Here is a 20,961-nt window from a genome sequence, read left to right as displayed (position 1 = left end):
GCAGATACAATTTTTTTTAACCCCTTCGCTGCGGTGGCTATTCCGCCGCAGCGCTAAGGGGGTGGGGCGGCCGCGCGGCGGCTCCATACTGTGACGGAACCGCTGTGTTACGGCTCGCGGGTGAGCTGTGCTTGTGATGGAACGGTTCCGTCACGAACCCGCCCGCCCATTAAAGCGTCAGCGCAGGTGCAAAATCAGCGCCGCGCAGGCGCGGCGCGCGGGCCGTGACGGAACCGTTCCGTCACAAGCACAGCTCACCCGTGGCCTGTGACAGAGCGGTTCCGTCACAAGCATGGGAGCGGTTAAATAAAACTGTGACAAATATTCTTTACTTGCAAAGCTTTCTTTCCTAAAAGGGAAGACACATGATTAAGATTTCAATGTAGAATCCACAAGACACTGCAAACATAGGGCCTCCTTTACAAGGCCATTGCGCCACTGGTGCGTCACTTTTTTAACACACCGGCGGCACAGTGTGCCTGCCCATATATACAAGCCACGTAAAGTTACCCACTGTGATTTTTCATGACCTTGTAAATATGAGTTCCTTTCACACATTACTCCGGATGAAAGGGGCATTCCATGGGTGTTGTTGTGGATGTTCCAACGCAATATCCATGCAACTTGACATATTCCTAGATTTACAATGTTTTGAAAAGCTGGGAATGCGTCAGAATCCTATGCCTCACTAGGTAAGGGGTAGGAGTGGTGCAAGAGGAGAAATACTTTTATTTCTCCTCGTTCTTTTCTCTTTCTATGCATGCTGTATTCTACAGCATGCATAGAAAGAGGACATGTCATCACTGATTGTTTTTGGGCTTCCTGCACAAAAACAATCATCCCCACAATGCAGGCATCCCTGAAAAATGACACACGGGTGCCTGCGCTGGCACATGGCAGCCAATTGTGTGCCAGCGTAGGGGAAAGCACACGCATGCATTGCATTGTTGTCAACACAATGCATCCATATGCTTTGAAAATTATGCAGCTCTGCGCAGCAAAATGGCTGGTGGCGCGACGCTGCATCATTTTCTTGTAAATGAGTAGCATATTGACCACCCCCAAATTCATGCAGTGAATTAACTATGCCTAAGTGCTTTAAAAGTGTAGAAATCAACAGGAAACTCGCCACTCTTTGCAAATCGTATACCACTTAAAGGCTCATAATTACCAGTTTGAACTTAATAAATTAATATTATTTTTGGAAATTCATTTTTCAAAACAAAAAGTTTTTATTTATTTCGGTCTCTTCAAGAAGTAAACTATTTACATACATTTGTTTGCATAACATTTCCCTTCGAGTTGGAAGAACATTGCTATACCTTTTTAAAAATGGTAAAAATCTGTTCTAATTTATTTACATTTTTTTGTGTAATACTTGACTTGCATTAATGGGCGAACAAAATTACATTGGTACGAAGAAAGGCTGTTGCTACTAGAGATGCTTCAAGAGAAGGTGCATGGAGTGCAATGTTTTTGGAAAAATTGAGCACGTTGCAATAATCCCACTGTGTGAGCACTGTACAGATGAACTAGAATGTATGTGCACCTGATAAGTGACTCAATTGAATTTGCACTATTTGGATATACATGCACCTGGCAATTTCTTGATTTGGTTCCAAGAATTACATTCATTATATCCAAGTAAGGTGCTAGCAAGGATTCTGAAAACCTCGTACTTTGCATACCGTTCACAATATTAAAGAATTTAAAAAATGGGTAAATAAATTCATAAACGAGAATGCTACATGGTGCCCATTTAACCATGTGCCAAATATATCTTTTAAAACTGATACCTCTATTATTGAAGCTAAGAAAATGAAATGGCAAGCTAGTCATTGTTGACTAGGACATGAAAACTACAATTAGATATTCAAAAGCTGCCATCTAGAATAACAGTATAAACAATTTTAGAACATGCACTGGTGTGTGTTTTACATGGAAAGCAGACGCCAGAATTGGCATATACTACATAGCATGGCATCTGCTTCACTTAGGATTTACAATGAGAAGACTTCAAATCTGTGTATCCTTCCGCTGAGGTACCACAAGGTGAAATACATGGACAGTAGGAACATGTGGTAACTTGATATATTTAAACCAAGGAGCACTTTGCTAGACTGGCTGCTGAGGTATCCATATTTCTGGTGCCCTGTGGTGTCTTTCTGTATATAAAGGACCCTATATTCATGGTGTCAATCAAATGCTGTTGGAGGTTCCAGACTGTTCGGTTCTTAAACTAATGTTCCCAAGTCAGGCAATGAGCCAGGGACCAGGCACTTTACTCAGGAAGCACCAGGTGTGGATGAGGACAAGGGTGCACTTTTCTCCTCTACATCTTTGAAAACTTTGATGTATCGGACATCTGGAAACGGTTTAATTTCTCAGGATTATTGGATGCCATGTGTGAAAAATCACGGATTACGTCCTGGTAGGTCTCGTCACCTGGCTGTCCATACAGTCCTTCAGATTCCCGCATCTCCTCATTCATTCTAGCCACTCGCAACAGGGTTACAATATCAGCATTTGCAGCTTCAAGTGCAATAGTCAAGGGGCATTTTCCTTCTTCATCTTTGGTGTGCTGATTTGCCCCACGCTTCAGAAATAAGCAGACTTGCCCGGTGTGCCCTAAAACAGTTGCATGATGCAGGGGTCCTCTGCCATGCAGGTCCATGTGATTAACATTGGCACCATTCTGCAGCAGGAACTCACAAGTGACCAAAGAGCCCCCATGCACAGCCTGAATGAGGGGTGTTGCGTTGTTGTCCTCTGCATTCACCCAGTTAACATCTGCGCCATGTGCCAATGCTTCTGCCATATCAGGAAGGCTTCTCTCATGCGCAGCTCGATAAAGGTACAGCCCTGGATGAAACTTTTTCGAATCCTGAAATACTGAAGAATCTCGCTTCTCGACTTCTGGGACATGTTGATGCAAACTTTTTGAGGATACAAAAGAGGCAAGAAGTTCTCGAATGCCTTCTGAACTGAAGTGCAATACACTGGCATTGCTTTTCACTGAACTTCTGGCAGATGTTGAGAAGTGATCCTGTGATGCCAGGGACTTCTCAGAACTGCTGAGGTCTTCGTCCTTGCACTGGGAATAAGGCCTTTCCTGTCCATCAGGAGGGTGTGAAGCAACGCAGTCCTGGTTCACAAACCTCTTTTCCATGTACTTTGCTCTGATATATGCCTCCTTTTCCACTCTTGGACTTTCATTGTATGGCTTCTTTACTCCAAGGGTTTTCAATTTAGCTTCATATATTCGATTAAAAACTTGATTTCCCAGTTCACACATCAGCTTTAGTACTTCAGGCTCCCATGTATCTAACGTTAATGACCTTACTTTTGAAATGTGCACACCAAGGCTCCTGTGTATCTCAGAACACTCAATGCACAGGTTGATTCCAAGGTTGATGCTGGCCCATTGCGGATCCGCCAGACCACAATCGCAGCAGACCGAGTTTCCAGCGATACACTGGATCCGCTGTAAGGCACTTTCACCTTTAACTGATTTTTCTTGCACATTGCTGCCAGAGTCCAGACTTCCTGTGGAAGGTGGAGATTTCTTATCCAGCTTCTCCGTCTCATCACTCTTTTCTCTATATGCTGCAGCAATGGCGGTTTGGACAGCTTTAATCCATGCCTGTCGCAGCTTTTCTGAGTCAGCCTGTAGCATGCGGCTCTTTGTTGGTGTGACTACTTCAAAGCAGAAACGTCTTTCTATGTCTTCAAAGTGTTTAACTGTGCAGAGCCGTAAATCTTCAAAAACCACTGTGGGGTTATCCTTCATTTTTTTCTGATATACCAGTTGGTTGTTTTGTATTGAGAACCAGCGCCTATTCCAAGCTTTAAAAGCATTAGAGGCCCTTTTAAAGAGGTATCCTTCCACCACAATGCCATTAGCAGTATCAACATTGTATTGAAGTCCGAGATCATCGTTGGTGAAATCCTCCTGCTGAATAGTGGAGTGTTTTTGTTCCATGTCCCTCTTCTGCTTTGCTGCATGCACATCAAGCCGATCCAGCTGTGAACCAAGCTCTTCCATGTGCGGTTCAAGTTCACTGAAGAGATCGTAGCCCTGGTGGAAGAAGCCGAGATGTGCCTTCATGAAGGACAACATCGATTTTAAAATTTCAGACCTCCGCCTTGACTGAAGAACATTGAATTGAAGGACGTTGTCCAAAGCTATGTGCTGGAAGCACTTTCTTTTTGCGATTAAGATGTTTGTTGCCTCCTCCACCTCGTGCAGTTTTGTTCTTTGAACTTGGGCATGTTTAACTAGAGCGTTTTCTTTTTCTTTACTGACCTTATCAAACTGCTTCTTTGCATCTTTGAATTTTGGAAGATCGTCCCGAATAAATATCTGGAGCTGTGTTTGAATGGATCTCTGAGCTTCGTCAAACAGGATTGTGTGATAATTGATCATTTCTTGGAGGCAGTCTGAAAACTTGGTCAAGCTAGACTCAATCACCACATCCTTGCTCGAATACAGTGCCAGGTCCCGCATGCCATTCATAAATTGCTTGTTGGCAGCACAAAAGGCCTTGCCTGCATCAATCATGCCACTACATAGCTTAACAAGCTTATCAAGTTTCACTTCCAGTCCCGTCACATCACCTTCAACCTCCTTCAAAGCGGCTCTGAAACGGGGAGAGTCCTTCAAGCACTCCTCGAAATCAACGGCCGCCTTCATGCTGTCGCCTCTGCCCCTCCCAGGCGATCAAGGTGAGGGCAGGAATAAGGAGGCAGCAGCAAGATGAGGGGGTCTGAGCACAGCAGTTGAAGTCTGTCACTCTTCAGCCTGCCTCACCGTTGCGCAGCTCTCAGCCCTCGGCGCTTCCTCCACTTCTGAGCACGGTCCCTGCTGGCAGACACTCCAGTATCCTAGATACGCACATAGACATAGACAACAGACAACAATGCAAGAGTCTGAGCGTCATAGACACAAAATATAGAATCAGATTGTGGTCCTCAGCAGGGTTCCACCAATGTATTTGCATTATCAGCAACAAGGCAATTTATCATTGGAGGTAGTGGTCTTTAATAATTTTTCTATACATAGGCAAACATGTTTTTTTCATTGTCTGGTCACAAAGGTCCATTTTAAAGGAAGGCAAGCACAGACACTTCTGCTCCCCAGAGTCTTTGCCAATAAGGGATACCTGTCTGCTAAACTACTATACTATTGAACGTGTTACAGATTTTTTAACACCTCACAGATGCCTTAATTAGGACTGTGGATTCTGTAAAACAAGATGTTTATAATGTCCGAAAATCAATAGATCAATACAGCTCTTGATTGACAGTTTTTACTTTAGGGACATGTATTTTTTTCTTTCACACTTGCTCCATCCGGGGGCCTTGGAAAGAGAAACCATTAAGAGTAAGTGAGGTCTGCAGTCAGCAGGTATGGGTCCATGGCCACGTTTTGTACATGAGGAACAGCAGTATAGACTAATACATCACCAGAGAACATCACATTAAATTCAAAGGAACACATAAGCACACATCTTAATTTTATCCAGGCCCAGCTCCAGGAATTTTTATTAGGGTGGGCCAAGTGTGCATTCGGGTGGGCCACGGCGGGCCAGATTTGTCACTTATATGTCTAGCCAGGCCTGCTTCAGGGCCCTCCTTTATCTCTCCTAAGTCTTACAAGGAAGGGCCAGTAAAGCTCATTATTTTCCTTTCAAATCTCTTTCTAAATGTTCTCACTCTCAAAAAGTTTTCTTTTTCTTGTAAAGTCCCCTTGATGGAAAGAGAATGTTTCTGATGTTAGAGTATCGGGCAAGTGACACTTCTCGGGCTCTCCCTCATGACCTCCTCCTTGGATCCCTTCACTGTCACCCTCCTCCAGCGCCCCTCATCTCTCTGTAGCCCCCCCTATTGATCTCTTCCTCAGATTCCCTCACTGCCACTGTCCACCAGCGCCCCTCATCTCTCCGTAGCACCCTATTAACCTCCTCCTCAGACTTCCTCACTAAAACCCTCTTCCAGTGCCCCTCATCTCTCCGTACCCACTCTCTCTTATGCATTTCATTTGTTGTATATCTCTACTCATATTAGTATAGGGTGTCACAGTACTTTACATCACACACACATTATACAGAGACAAACGATCAGGCAAATATGTAAATCAGTCTACAGGGAATGTCACATAAGCCAATGAAGATTACAAGGTGTAGGAATCACATGTCATCCATACTGGTGGGCAGTATATTTTAAGAGTGTCTGGAGAAGCACAATGTAGTAATGGATCTCTTAGTTAAATGTAAGAAAATGAACTAGAGATCCAATTAGCATATTGTAAATTAAAGTTAGGGGTTTTATTTGAGAAGGAGAGAGAAAACCCACGACTACACATGTCGAGGTCTGAGGCAATATTCCACGGAACGTAACCATTCCAGAACACATCAAATGAGAATAAGAACTTAACACATAAAACATTCATTAAAGATATAGTGTCATCAAGTATGAATATTACTTACATACTACACATCCCCCATTTTATATTGGAAAATGAAAAACACTATACAAACCAATAATACAGCAAATAAAGAAAAACAAATAATCAAAAGGTAAAATGCAAATCATAACAACAATCAATAGATATTGATGGAGCAAGGATTTGCATGTAATTTGACTTGCTTGTTATCAGCCCTCTCGACATAACGTTAATGTATTAATCAACATGTTTGTTTTATTAACATCGCATTTCACACAAAGATTTGGGTATCCAGAAGAAGCTTGCATATGTGTTTCTACTAACGATAATCTGCTTGCACTAAAAAGGCTGCTGCTACGTGGGGTTTTCTACTGCGCATGCGTCTGTGATACTCATGTGACATGATGTATCTTTCGCTTGGAGGGAAACTTTCGCTTCTGCGCACTAGAATTAAAATGGCTTCTTTGTATACCCCATGCATGAAGCTTGCACTGCTGCTTTTGCTAAGATGTTCATTCTGCCAACTGAATTGCGGGTGCCGGTCTTAACGTGGTCCTGTCCTGATCCAAATCTGGTTTTCCCTGTCCTGATTCTGATCTGCACCTGCTGGCCTACTGGCAACTGCAACTTTTGGGGATTTCTGTCCTTAACTGACCCGTGGCCAGGGTTGGTCTTCACGCCATTCTAGGTAAATATAAATCTGTGTGGGTTTGTCATTGTATTTTTGTTCCTACTCTTTACCCTCCCTAACGTGAAGCTTTGATTACATATATATATATATATATATATATATATATATATATAAAATCAATCTGGTTTTCCACACGCGCTGAAAAACGCCGCCTTGACAAGACCTCATACGATGTGGGCTCGTGCCGGGTGGCGAGCCCTGCAATACCTTCGTGATTCCACACGCTCCTCTCCGTATGAAAAGACACGAGCCCAATTGCATCCAAAAGGTGTTTATTTTAGCAAAATGACAAAAAAGAGAAACTCAACGCGTTTCGGGAATTCTCCCTTGTTCACGAGTCAAGCTGTGTAAGTTTGGTTCAAGCATTTAAACACCATGTGACTTCTAAACATAAACAAAAGACTTCCGCGATTTTAAACAAAGCGGTAGCATGGGGAATGTTTTCTTTCTTACGACAAATGCATACTGTTTTGTACATTGGTTGATATAACAAGGTATTCAATTTAAATAAATCGATTGTCATAATTAAAGCAAAGGGTTACAACTTTATAAGTGTTACGCTCCAAACTCTATAACCCAACCCATATGCTCCCTTGCTTTCCGCAAGATAATATATATGCTGTTTCCTTGGCAATTATATATATGGGGTTATTACTGGTTATGTGATACCTTAGCGTAGCCGTGTCAGTTAAGAATACAGCCCCTGTGGGCAAAACGTTAATGGACCTTGTTTACCCTTATCGGAAATGTCACTCGTCCTGGTGACCCTTCCAACATAATATAAACTCATGCTTAAATCTCTCCCAAGATACTAGAATTCAGCCCCAGTGGGCTTAAAACTTTCATTCAACCAATTCATTGTCTGTAGAAATTGCCTCTTGCTCAAAAAAAATTCTGCATTCCCTGTAAAATACAAAAAACTAAATTAAAACCACACACAAACAAGATATTATTACAGTTCTTAAAAGAGTTATCATTCGAGAGCACATGTATATACATCAACCTATAGGGTTATTTCAAGACAGGCAGAGGGGCACCAGGGTACAGCAAAAACCTGTTACTCAGTTCTACTATACTCAGTGTAAAAAGGTATATATGTTCCTTTTCTTACCTTCCCTTTGATAAATGCTCAAATCGTTGTGATTACATAGCATGTTTCCTTTTCTTACCTTCACTTATTGCTAAATGTTTAGTAAAATATATCTTTTGCATAGTTATACATTAACCCCTTCGCTGCGGCGGCACTTCCGCTGCAGCGCTAGGGGGGTCGGGGGGGGCCGAGCGGCGCTCACATGCTCATGACGGAGCGGTTCCGTCATGGCCCCGCCCGCTCAATGGAACGTCCAGCGCAGGTGTGGAATTCGCGCCGCGCCGAGCGGGCCATGGCGGAACCGCACCGTCATGAGCACAGCTCAACCGATGCTCGTGACGGAGCGGTTCCGTCACGAGCATGGAAGGAGTTAATTCTGATTTTCATTATTGAGACTCATTTGGTGTTTAATTTTTGGATCATGATCATTTAACACATTTAGATAAAGAGTTTAAACTTCCAGAGTCTGTGGGTATTATATGAGTACAAATGCAATTTTTTTCCTATTATGCTAACTCCCTGACCCAATAGTTTACGGGTACCAGCAACAAGGATTGGTAAGTCAATGGTATAGGACCTAGTAAATAAAATAGTCTGGTAGTAGAGCGAAGGTTACCTGGTTAAGTTATAGGTTATTGATTATGGGCCCAGGTGAGTATGGTAAATTATAGTCGGGTGACCTGCGCGCTCTATCAGTATATTCTTTTGGTAGGAGCATGATGGTTAGGGTTTAGTTAGGATAGGTAGTAATAGTTATGTATTGATTATTGATTATTGATCGATCAAATCTATTTTCACATTGATTATATTGATGCTAATTTGAATTTATTGTATTAACCAAAAATTGTTCGTACCTGTTATATGTTTTGTCTGGAATCCCCGGGGGCAGAATAGCAGGTGGTAAATGGAAGCCACACTGCAGTGAGGTAACTTACCTAGAGGAAATTAGTGTATGGTTAGGTAGAACCAGAAGCACTAATTAGGGTTTTTCTGTGTGAGTGTGTGAATAAATGATAGCAAAGAGTTCGCTAGCAAAACTTTTTTGTGTGATATCACCTAGAAAGGGTCACACGGAAGGAGTAGCAGGTTCGTCTGAGCTTGATTGAGGGCAAAGGGGTTCGCTGGTGAAACTTTGGCCTTAGTATATCCCAGAGTGGATAAGTCTGAAGGAGTAGCAGGTTCTCTGATGCTTGCGTGAAGGGTAGACGGAAGGGACCTATTCGTAGTATATAAAGAGTAAGCGGAAGGGATTTACTCGTAGTGAATGAAATGTAACTTTCCTTTGAATTAATCACTCAGGTACAGTGGCAAATGTTTTTACATTGTTAAACAATAAAATTCTGCAATAGAAGTAAAAGAAATTAAGTTTTAGTATTACCTTGCAAAGGAGGGAGTCAGTCGCGGAACTGCGCTGACGTCACTCAGAGCCGCGCAGGTATTGGTTGAGACAGAGGGTGTGTGTAGCTGAGGTAATAATTGTAAAGGAGGGGTGAGCACAAGAGCAGGAGAACCAGTCTCATGAGAAAAGCCGCATAATCATTGGCTATTGGTATTTGAAACGACATTGTTGATTGGTTAAAGAAAAATAAGAAACGCACTGGAATTGGAAGCACTTGAGGTAAACAATTGAGTGTAACAGAAAATTTCAAAATCCGGTAAAAATATATGTGGCATATAGGTCCACTTGACAGAAACAGACCTGATAGTAAATATTTAGGGTTTGCAAGAGAACAGCAAATAAGAGGAAGACCCTTTAAAATGTACGGAGAAAAGAGAAAAATGTCATTTATTAAAAGAATAAAGAAATGTTTCAAAAAAAGATAAAGTAATTATAACAAGAGAAGGGATTATTATTCCACCTGCAAATACTTCCGCATCATACATGATGTAAGAAAGGGGCTATCACACTTGTGTGTGGTTAGAAAACTGGATGGAGTACACAAAAGATGATGGTGTTTTAGCATTTCCAGAAAATGGTACATTTAATGGCAGGATTTTGCATACTCGCATGAATGAATTAGATCCTAGACCAAGGTTAACACAGTACGAGGCATTGGAGAAATGCGAAACTGAGGCTTTTCAACAAGATAGACCTAGAAGTAATGGTTATTGGAGTAGATTTCATCCTCAATTTCCAAAAGATACAAGAGAAAAATTAATGAAACAATGGAGAAAGTCCATGTTAGTGGAATGACTATATCCTGTATTAACTTTAGAAGAGCCTACTGGAAGTAAAAGGACTGAGAAAACAAAACATTTAATGACTAGTGGTGAGTCAGATGATGACTATTTGGAGGATTTATTCATGAAAAATCCACCCCCTTATAATGAGGAACCAAGTACAGTAAAACCAAATGCTCCCTTTCTGAAACCGCCTTTGGTTCCGAAAGTGATACATGACACTTCATTAGAAAAGGTATTACAAGACAGGGTAAGAGAAGCATTAAATAAACAGAGAAGGGAGTTGATTCAGAAAATTTCCCAATTGAATACAAGTCCCGAAGCCCTGACAATTCCAGTAACTATTGGCCCAGTTGTTCCTTTGTACGGAGACAAACAAACTAGTCCTAAAACTCCAGTTTTGACTACACTGGTAGTACAGCCAAGAACAGAACCCTTAATAATAGACGATCAGGCAAGTGAATGTGAGTCAGTAATATCCTTGATGGATTTGACAATAAGAGAACCAGGGAGTAGCTCGAACAGAAAAAACACTCCTCTAAATTCGAGAGAAGTACAAATGGAGACATGCTCAGGTACGAGAAGTACCACAGTAGTAACCCCAGAAGAAATAGAGAGATGGACACGAGAAATAGAGAAACCAAAGTCACAGCCAAAGCTATGGATATATTTAAATTAAGAGTTGAATTAGAGAAAATGATGGCTGGAAATGTGGGATTGGACAGATTAAATACATTCAGTGAAGATGAATTATTATTTATATGTAAAAGCATTATTAGAAACACAAAAGTGTTTCATGCTAAATTAATGGACACAACAGCTAGCATTGGAATTGACATTGGCAAATCTAAAGTATTACAGAAACCATATTGCGTTGAATTTTCTGACAAAGATCTAGAAAACATGAATGTGTCAGGTAAAAAGGTACAAATCAAGGAGCTAATGACATTATTGCAGAAATGGGGTGAATTAGAAAAATGGAAAACTAGATGGGCAAAGAAAAAGGAAGTGGTTCGATCAAAACAAATTGCTTCTGAATATGTATTAAAAGAGACAGAAAAAGTGGGAAAATGATGTCCTATGAGAGAGGTACCAGGTGGAGGTTATGTACATGTCCCATGGTCCCGACAGTATATTTTATTATTTACAAATGATATCCCAAAACTTCGGGAGAAATCTGTAGAATGGTACAGACAAGTCGAGAGACTTGTGAAAGTTTCAAAATGTCTTTTAAAAGATTTAGATGGATTATTTGACATAGTGGTTCCTGTAGATTTGTGGACTGAATGTAAAATTGCTGTTGATTGGCCTAGTGACGAGTACCCTAGAGACCCAAAGACAGGGGCCCCTTCCGAAGAAGTTATGAAGAAGTACAACCAGGCAATACTCTACCTAAAAGGGAAGGTGCCTGCAAAAGAGACAGATTGTCTAGAATAGATAGAAATACTCGAACAACAAGAGAGAAAGGGTAAATCAGATTACTCTGACACCCCTTGGAATAATTTATCAAAAACAACTAGAGAGTATCTCCAACTATATTACAAATAGAACACAAAAAGGTAGAAGGAGTGAGACAACCTATCATCACCACCACCACCAGTAAGTGTACTAAACAAACATTGATTGTGTCAAAATCAAGGTTGTGTATTCACAGTGAGGAAAAAGGAAACTTCAGGCACCCACACAGGGTAGGTAGCCAATTGTCCTCATCGGGTTCCAGTTTTTAGTATGTGCAATGATGCAGAACATTAAGTGCGAATTAAAATGAGTATAGACCACTCCCTCAACCAAAACTTTTAATAGAGGGGTGATTCGAACTCAGTTAAAAACAAATTGAAAAAATCGGACACTTGAGGGTTATGTAAATTTGAACCCAATGTCCTAAAAAACGGTCGACATGTTTCAGCTTATGAGTCGTATTCGACTCGGCATTCCTCAGGACCAATAGTTTATTCTCACCTAGATGGAGGCACACCCTAAGGAACCTACTCAAACTAGGAGGAAAAATATTTTCTATTGAGCGTTTACCAACTTGGAATCGCTGCACTGGAAAACTCAGGTGCACACCCTCTTATCTCTGAGGGTTAAGGAATTCGGTTTACATTCCAACTGGCTTCCTAAGCACAAGGAAAGGGAAGCCTTCACCTCAGGATTAGGTTTATCCTGTTACCCGTTTCCTGGACACGCGGTGGGGGAACACCTTCACGTCAGCATTATATGGCTGACAACTCCCCGCCTGTCCACCTAGACTCTACTCTTCCGCGGCCGGATCAAAACAACTTGCTTCTGAATATGTATTAAAAGAGACAGAAAAAGTGGAAAAATGATGTCCTATGAGAGAGGTACCAGGTGGAAGTTATGTACTTGTCGGATGGTCCTGACAGGATATTTTATCATTTACAAATGTTTTCCCAAAACTTCGTGAGAAACCTGTAGAATGGTACAGACAAGTCGAGAAATTTGTGAAAGTTTCAAAATGTCTTTTAAAAGATATAGATGGATTATTTGACATTGTGGTTCATGTAGATTTGTGGACTGAATGTAAAATTGCTGTTGATGGGCCTAGTGACGAGTACCATAGAGACCCAAAGACAGGGGCCCCTTCCGAAGAAGTTATAGAAGTACAACCAGGTCATACTCTACCTCAAAGGGAAGGTGCCTTCAAAAGAGACAGAATGGACTAGAATAGATAGAACCACGCAGAATAAAGATGAATCGGTGCATGCATGCTATGAACGATTATTACAAGTGTTTAAACAGTATACTGGTTTGGACAACATTGATATGAAGGACATGACGCATTTCATTTATCCATTTGTATCAGGATTAAGGCCAGAAATTTCACAATGGATTAAGGACCATAACATTTGTTGGCAGACCAAGCCGATTGATGAAATCCTTAAATATGCTAAATATTACGAAGATGTGCTCAATAATAAACGTAAAGAGTTAAAAGAAAAAGTAATGTGGGCACACGTAAAATTAGCAGAGCAACAAGAGCTTCAGTTAAGCCAAATAAATAATGACCAGAATCAGGGTGATGGTAATGGAGGAAAGCCAAGGGGAAAATTCGAGAGGAAGGAAAGAAAAAATTCCCTTGTCATGGGTGTGGCAAGTTGGGGCACTGGAAGAACGAGTGTAAGGCTGTGCAAAATGGTAATGTGCAAAATAATGATTTGAATCCACAGACGCAGAATGAGGTGCCATGGAAGTCACTGCAGCAAGTAATACAAAACCAGTTACCCCTTGCACCTATGCCAAATTACCGGAGCAAAGCACAACAGAGTGTGGATACCACAAATTGGGAGGGAAGTGAAAGGAGAGATACAGCAACCTCACAATTTCTTTTGAGTGATACGTTTTTCAGTGAAGACACCAATTGACAGTGCCTGAGAGGGGAGGACGAGGAGTGCGTGCTTGGCACCTCCTTGCCAGTAGATCAGTCAGGTCCATACATTGAAGGAAAGGTTGAAGGAAATTATGTCACTTTCTATTGGATACTGGTGCTACCTGTTCTACTGTGAGAACAGCAGACGTTCCAAACCTACCCCTCTTGGGAGAAGCAATCCAAGTAGTGGGTGTTTCTAATAAACATATTAGTACCCCAGTTACAGAACAAATGGAAGTTAGAATAGGCAATTTTAAAGAAATGTGCATATTTTTTGTATTTGATTCAAGCCCAGTAAACTTGTTGGGACAAGACTTGTTGTGTAAAATGAATTGCACTATTTTCTGCACCCCAAGCGGTGTTGAAATTCAAACCCCAGACGAAGACTGATGTTAGCAAAACAAGAAACAGAGACTGAAAAGTTAACTATAGAAGACTTACCAGAAGAATTTCAACAGACTGTAAATCCTAATGTATGGGATTTTACTTCGAAAGATTTAGGATTAATGGCAAATGTTGATCCAATAAAAGTGACAGTAAAGGAAGGTGTAGTTCACCCAAATACTCAACAGTACAAAATGAGCCCAGAGATAAAAGCAGGTGTTGCAGCAGAAATAAAACGTTTGGTTGAAGCAGGCATTTTACAAGAAATAATGAGTAGTCCATGTAATTCGCCCATAATTGGGATAAAGAAACCGAGTAACAAGTACAGGGTCGTACAAGACCTTCGCAAGAATAATAAGATTTTTGTCCCATGCTGTCCAGTCGTGCCAAATCCTGCAGTAATTCTGTATCAGATACCGTGGGAGGCTGGATGGTTTACTTTAATAGACTTATGTCACACATTTTTCTCGATTCAATTGCATCCAGATAGCAAATTTATTTTCTCATTTGAATTCGACAGTCATGTTTACGTCTGGAATCGAATTCCTCAAGGGTACACAGAGAGTCCATCGATTTTTAATCAGATTCTGAAAAAGTGCCTTGAGTCTTTGGTGCTGCCTGGACAGTCAGTACTGGTCCAGTATATAGACGACCTACTGGTGGCGTCTAAAACTCGAAAAGACTGTGTTGTTGATACCATTGCTTTACTGAATCATTTAGGTGAAGGAGGACATATAGTGTCACCTGAGAAATTTTCAATTCTGAACCACGTCAGTGAAATATCTGGGGCACCAGAAAGAAAGAGGTGTCAGAAGGGTTACTTCAGAAAGAATCAGAATAATCAAAACATGAATTTGCCTCAAACTCAGAAAGAGATCAGAATGTTTCTTGCAGTTGTAGGAAACTGAAGGCAATGGATTGTGGGATTTGCAGTTCTAGCAAAGCAATTAATACAAATGACAAAGAAAAGAGCGAAAGACCCAGTAGAATCGGATGACGAAAGCATGACTGCTTTCCTGAAATTACGAGAATGCCTGTGTACAGCTCCAGCATTAAGGATGCCTGACTATTCAAAAGATTTTGCACTTGTCTGTGACACATGAGATAATTGTGCACTTTCAGTTCTGACTCAAACTCACGGTCTGATGAGACGTCCTGTGGCATATTTTTCTTCCACATTAGACCCTGTGGCATCTGCATTGCCCGGATGTCTGAAAGCAGTAGCTGCAACCTGCATGAGCCTAGAACAGGGTGCGTCCATTATTATGGGACATCCTGTAACTGTGTATGTTCCACATACAGTTGTGATCCTGTTAACCAGGACCAAGACCCAGTTTCTCACACCTAGTCGGCTTACTAATTATGAGAGAATCCTTGTAGGTGCAGGAAATGTAACTATTGCTAGGTGTAATATTCTGAACCCAGAAACACTGCTACCTAATTCACACTTTGCAGAAGTGAAGGAAGAAATTGAACATGATTGTATCGTTTGAACTGAATATAGTACAAAACCATGTCCAGACATAAGAGAAGAGCCATTAATTAATCCTGAATATGAGCTGTTTGTAGATGGCTCCTGTATGAGACATGAGGAAGGAGGTCTAAGTGCTGCCTATGCTGTGTGTACATTGGGAGGTCCAATTGAAGCATCTTATTTGCCTGGAGTCAAGTCTGCACAAATAGCCGAATTGATTGCATTCACCCCCCAAAAAATGGAAAAATTCAACTGTTCAAAAAGTAATCCTCCGTCCGTAAGTCCAAAAACGACAAACCACAAAAAAACAGAAAAACTGTTTTAAAAACGAAACATTCCATGAAAACCATAAAAATTGAGAAAGTGTTAAATAATTATTGTTACTTAAACTAGTAGGGGCCGATTCATAGAAGTTATTTGAGACAAAATTCTAAACTTACAACATTTGGTATTCACAGAAGGAATTTAGTAAAAATAAATGTAGTATTTTGTCTTAATTTAGGATATAGTCTTAAATAACCAAAAGCAAACGTTAGCAGTTAAAAAACTACAAGCAGCAAACAAATAAAACCATTTTATTACATAGTAAATAAATTAGTAAAATGTTTAATTAAAAAACAACAATTTACAACTTGTATGTTTAAATTTATTTTCCATTGTTTCCAGCATTGTAAACTTATAATAATAAATATTAATAAACATACAGTAAGTATTATTATAATTCCAAATATGAACAAGTTATATACAACGTTGTTTACAAACACATATTAATCTATTAACCCCTTCCATGCTGGCACGTTTCCGCCCCTGTGCGGTAAACAAACGAACAGGGGCGGGCCATGACGAACCCCAGCCGTCATCAGCACACGAGCACTTTAGTGCATGACGGCTGGGGTTCGTCACCAGCATGGAAGGGGTTAAATGTTTAAAACATTCCAACATTATAAAAACAATTATAAATATTAAACCATGTAAAAATGTATATTAATATTTTATACATTAATAATATTAATGTAAATGAATTAATATTTGTTTAAAGAATGTTACAAACTATGAAAATGAAAATGTATAAAAAAATTGTGAAAACATGAAAATGTATAAAAAATTGTGAAAACAGTTTTATCATTAAAAATAACAGTATATGTGACCAAATAAATGTTCAGAATACAAGACTAGTGAAGAACTGTTAATAATATTTTTTTGTTACTCAAATGTTTCTAAACCAATGAAAACTATATTATTTGATATTTACAAAGTTTACATAACTGTATTAAAAAATGTACCAATGTTAAAAACATTTGTTTACATAATTATTACATGTCAAAATATACATATGTACAACATATTTTGTGTCTCTCAAATAAATATGAAATATTTTTTCTCTATATGTCTTGATGTGTATTTTATGCACTTAATAAAAAAACAATGTTGATTACAAAATTATTTGCAAAAAATAAACATCAATAAAAAAAAAAAAGCCTACTTTTTACGTATCATTTCATTAATTTTGAATTTAATGTAAAAAGTATTTTTTAATTACATTTACTGTATTAAATAATATGTTAGAATTAACTATATATATATATATATATATATATATATATATATATATATATATAGTTCTTTATTATAATTTATAACTATGTTATAATTAAAAGACATTACTAATGGAAACTTTATTATATGTTTAAGTAGACAAATTAATACATATATATACGTATATATTTATATATATATATATTACCTACTGGCGGTTGCCAGTAGGTAGTTATAGTTAGGATTGTTTTCCATAGGAAATCTGCAACATTCTATTGGGAATAACTTTGGCGCCGGTTGAGGAATCTGCCTGTAATTTTCCTTAAATTTGCCTCGCCACGCTCCGCTCCTTCCCTGAAGGTTTGGGGGGCATTCGTCCAGCAGGGGCCGAGATAAAAGGGGGTCCCAAAACGTGTTTTCCCCATGTTAATTTCCATAGGGCGGTTGGACTCACTTTTAGCCCGAACGGCTGAATGGATTTCAACCAAGCTTGGCTAAATTGTAGGAACTGGTAGCCCGATGTGCTTTTGATATGTCTCAAGATATGTGCTCCAGTGGATTTTGAGTAATTTAGATTAAAGAAAATATATATATCTATAAGCGCGCCCGGTACGCGCACCGGGGCGCGTACCAGCGCGCTACGCGAGTTCGCGAGTGGAAAGCTGATTAGCTCTCGGGTGTCTGTCAACATTCCAAACAGTCCGGAGCGGCCGCCATCTTGTGTCTCAGTAGGATCGAGACACAAGAGGTGGAAAAAACAAAGGGGGAAATGACCAAAAGGGGCAGGGTAGACCCCCCTGACCCCCTAGGTTTCATATGGGGGCCATAAACCCGCGTGGCAAAAAAAAAAAAAAATTCGATTTGCGCGGGGGGAGCGCCCGGTACGCGCACCGGGGAGCGTACCAAGGAGCGTACCATGGGGAAAAAAGAATGACAGATTTTTTTAAAAATTCAGATTTTTTTATAAATTGGAGGTACGTCTAAAAAGAACTGTTTTTTTTCTTTTTGTTGTTTTATATTTTTTTAATTTTTTGGGGAACATTTCATGAGTTATGTAATATGTGACGTCATCAGCAGTGCATTGCAGGCGCACAAGTTATAGTGAGTCCAACTAACTATAACGTGGGAATTTCAATGGTTTTATGTCAGTAAAATTTCCAGCTAACTATAACTGGTGTGAAACCTATGGTTTTTTCAGTGAATAAATAAATTATTATTCCCACTACAGTTAATAATAACTCAGGGTAGGTGCTGGACACTAACCTTAATTAATTTACTATTCCCACTGCAGTGAGCATTAAGTCAGGGTAGGTGCTGGACGCCAAACTTAATTATTTACTATTCCCACCCCAGTTAGCATTAAGTCAAAGTAGGTGCTGGACACTAAACTTAACAGTTGCAGTGATAGAACAAACGATATGACTAAGTCTAAGTCATAAGTGGATCAGTTCTTGATATGTTGACACGTAGATGGAGCGTACATACAGCACACATGTGTTTCATCGTAAGACGAATTTCTCAAGGCTGTTGCTAAAAAATATAGAATGTACAGCTGAAATTTAGAACAACAGGGGAAATACCATTTAGATCTCTCAGTGTCAAACACTCCATGTCACTCTAAGGGGGTCATTACGAATGCGCATGCACAAGGAGGCAGGCACATTGTGCCATGTGGATGCCAATGCACAACATTAAACCTTTACATTGCGGTGGGTGCTGCTTATAGCACCACCCGACGCAATGTAAAAGATGGCGGTCACATCCTAATTGACCCAGCGGGACTGCAGCACCTCTAGCAGGTGGTCCCGTTTTCCGTAATGGTGTCTGCCCGCCATCATAATGGGTCCTTGAATGTCTTAAAAGAGTGTATTGAGACACATGTACAACAAATCCAATAAGAGAATGTGTACGATAGAGACCTAGCCCCATTTAGAGCCATAAAAGACATACTCAAATGGGGGCGGAGCTAGCCGGCGTCCATGTAAGACGCGCGAGCACGGAGCTCCTTGCCGATATCCCGCCAAACTCCTGCAAACACAATCTAAATCGGCCCTGCCGGCATTAAAACCTGTGGGGGACTCTCGTACGAACCCTCGGTGGGACGGCGGCCCCTTTGTCCGGCGAAGAACAGACGCGGTGCGACTTGGTGCTGCAGTGCACGGAGCGTCGAAGACCCAGGCCGCGATCCCCAGCCTGACCTAGAGGGCTGCCCGGGTTACGTCGCAGTGCGTGCGGCGTGTGTGCCCGAGGCGGTCCCGACCATCCGCAGAGACTCCTGGTCGGCGGTTACGCTCGCGCCCAGCGCTGAGAAGCAGCGGAGAGGACTGTCCCCTGTCCGGTGGCGACGAGCGGAGGAGGCTGCCAGAGGGTGCACTGAGCCCACATTGCCTGTGGGGAGGCCCTGAGGAGAATTGCTAAGTTGACGGCGAGAAGCACTGTTCGCCGACTCCCGGCGTCTAGCACCACGCAGAGGAAGGACATCGGAGGAGCGGTGAGTGCCCTGATCCCAAGCACTGAAGCACTTTGACCACACACTGGGCGAACAGACAACGTGGGGTACTGCCCAGAGACACGTTCTGCGGAACGATTGAATCGGCATTCTGGTGCAGGAGGCCGCCATCTTGGGCAACGGTCCCGCGACGTACCACCCTAGACGGGGGAGGCCCACAAACCTGCGCCCACCGCTAAGCCGGACCGCAAACCACAGGTGGTGGTTTCCACACCTCTGTCCCTGTCGGCTGTATGTCCACTAGAACTGCCATGGGGAAAGGGGACAGGTCGCAGCCCAAGCTATCTTTCGACCAGAGGAAGGCGAAAGGGGCCGAGGGGGCAACACAAACTTCCCCTCCACGCCCTATGACGTCCGAGACCTCCCTATGTTCTGAAATACGGGACATGCTGGGGACGATGGAAAAAGGTCTACAAGTCAGCATGACAGAGATTAGCACCAAAATCGACGCGCTGACGTACCGGATGGACCGCATGTCCGAGAGGGTGGACAAACATGCGGAGAGGCTGGACATGGCAGAGAGACGGCTCACAGAGGCGGAAGAGGCTCAAACGGAGTGGGATAAGGACCGCAGACAGTTTAGTCGACTGCTCCAGGTCATCCAAGATAAGACAGAGGATTTGGAGGCACGCTCGAGGCGCTCCAACCTACGCATTACGGGCGTGGCGGAATCCACTAGCACCGGTAAAATGGAGCTGTTCGTGGAGAAACTCCTTCGGACCCTGTTAGGGGAAGATGTCTTCTCCCCTATGTTTATTGTTGAACGGGCCCACCGCACTCTGGGGCCGAAACCACAACCTGGCCTCCCGCCACGACCGATCATAGCAAAGCTGCTTAATTATCGGGACAGAGACTTGGCACTGCGACTAGCCAGAGAAAAGGGGAAACTACAGTTCGAGGGCATGAACATCTCCCTATTCCCGGACTTCACGGCGAGAGTACAGGAGGAAAGGAAGCGCTTTGCCCCCTACAAGAAACAGCTGAAAGACCTGGGGCTCGACTACGCCATGCTGTACCCTGCGAGGCTTCGCATCAACAGGCAAGGTCACTCACACTTTTTTACCGACCCAGCAGATCTTAAGAAATCCTTAAAGGAATGGGAGAAGGACAACCGCAACAATCAGGGAAGTAGGCGAGAGGACCTAGACGCCTCCTCCCACTTGAGTGACCAGGAGTAGCCGGACGCATGAGAGACGCTACTGATCAGTTGGCGCTGGGCGGCGCAAAGACTTACACACAGTCAGTGTGGACCCACCGAGTCAT

The 20,961-nt window shown here is 41.7% G+C and overlaps 1 pseudogene; it reads right to left on the bottom strand.

Annotated features, from left to right (window-relative positions):
- Positions 1-2,332: 2,332 nt before the first annotated feature.
- On the bottom strand, positions 2,333-4,693 carry LOC147727562 (arf-GAP with coiled-coil, ANK repeat and PH domain-containing protein 2 pseudogene; annotated as a pseudogene).
- Positions 4,694-20,961: the final 16,268 nt, after the last annotated feature.

This window comes from Lissotriton vulgaris, chromosome 3_1 (assembly GCF_964263255.1).
Source record: "Lissotriton vulgaris chromosome 3_1, aLisVul1.2, whole genome shotgun sequence".
NCBI classification, from domain to species: domain Eukaryota; kingdom Metazoa; phylum Chordata; class Amphibia; order Caudata; family Salamandridae; genus Lissotriton; species Lissotriton vulgaris.
The sequence above is the reverse complement of the archived record's forward strand: the minus strand, read 5'-3'. Positions and strand labels throughout refer to the sequence as shown.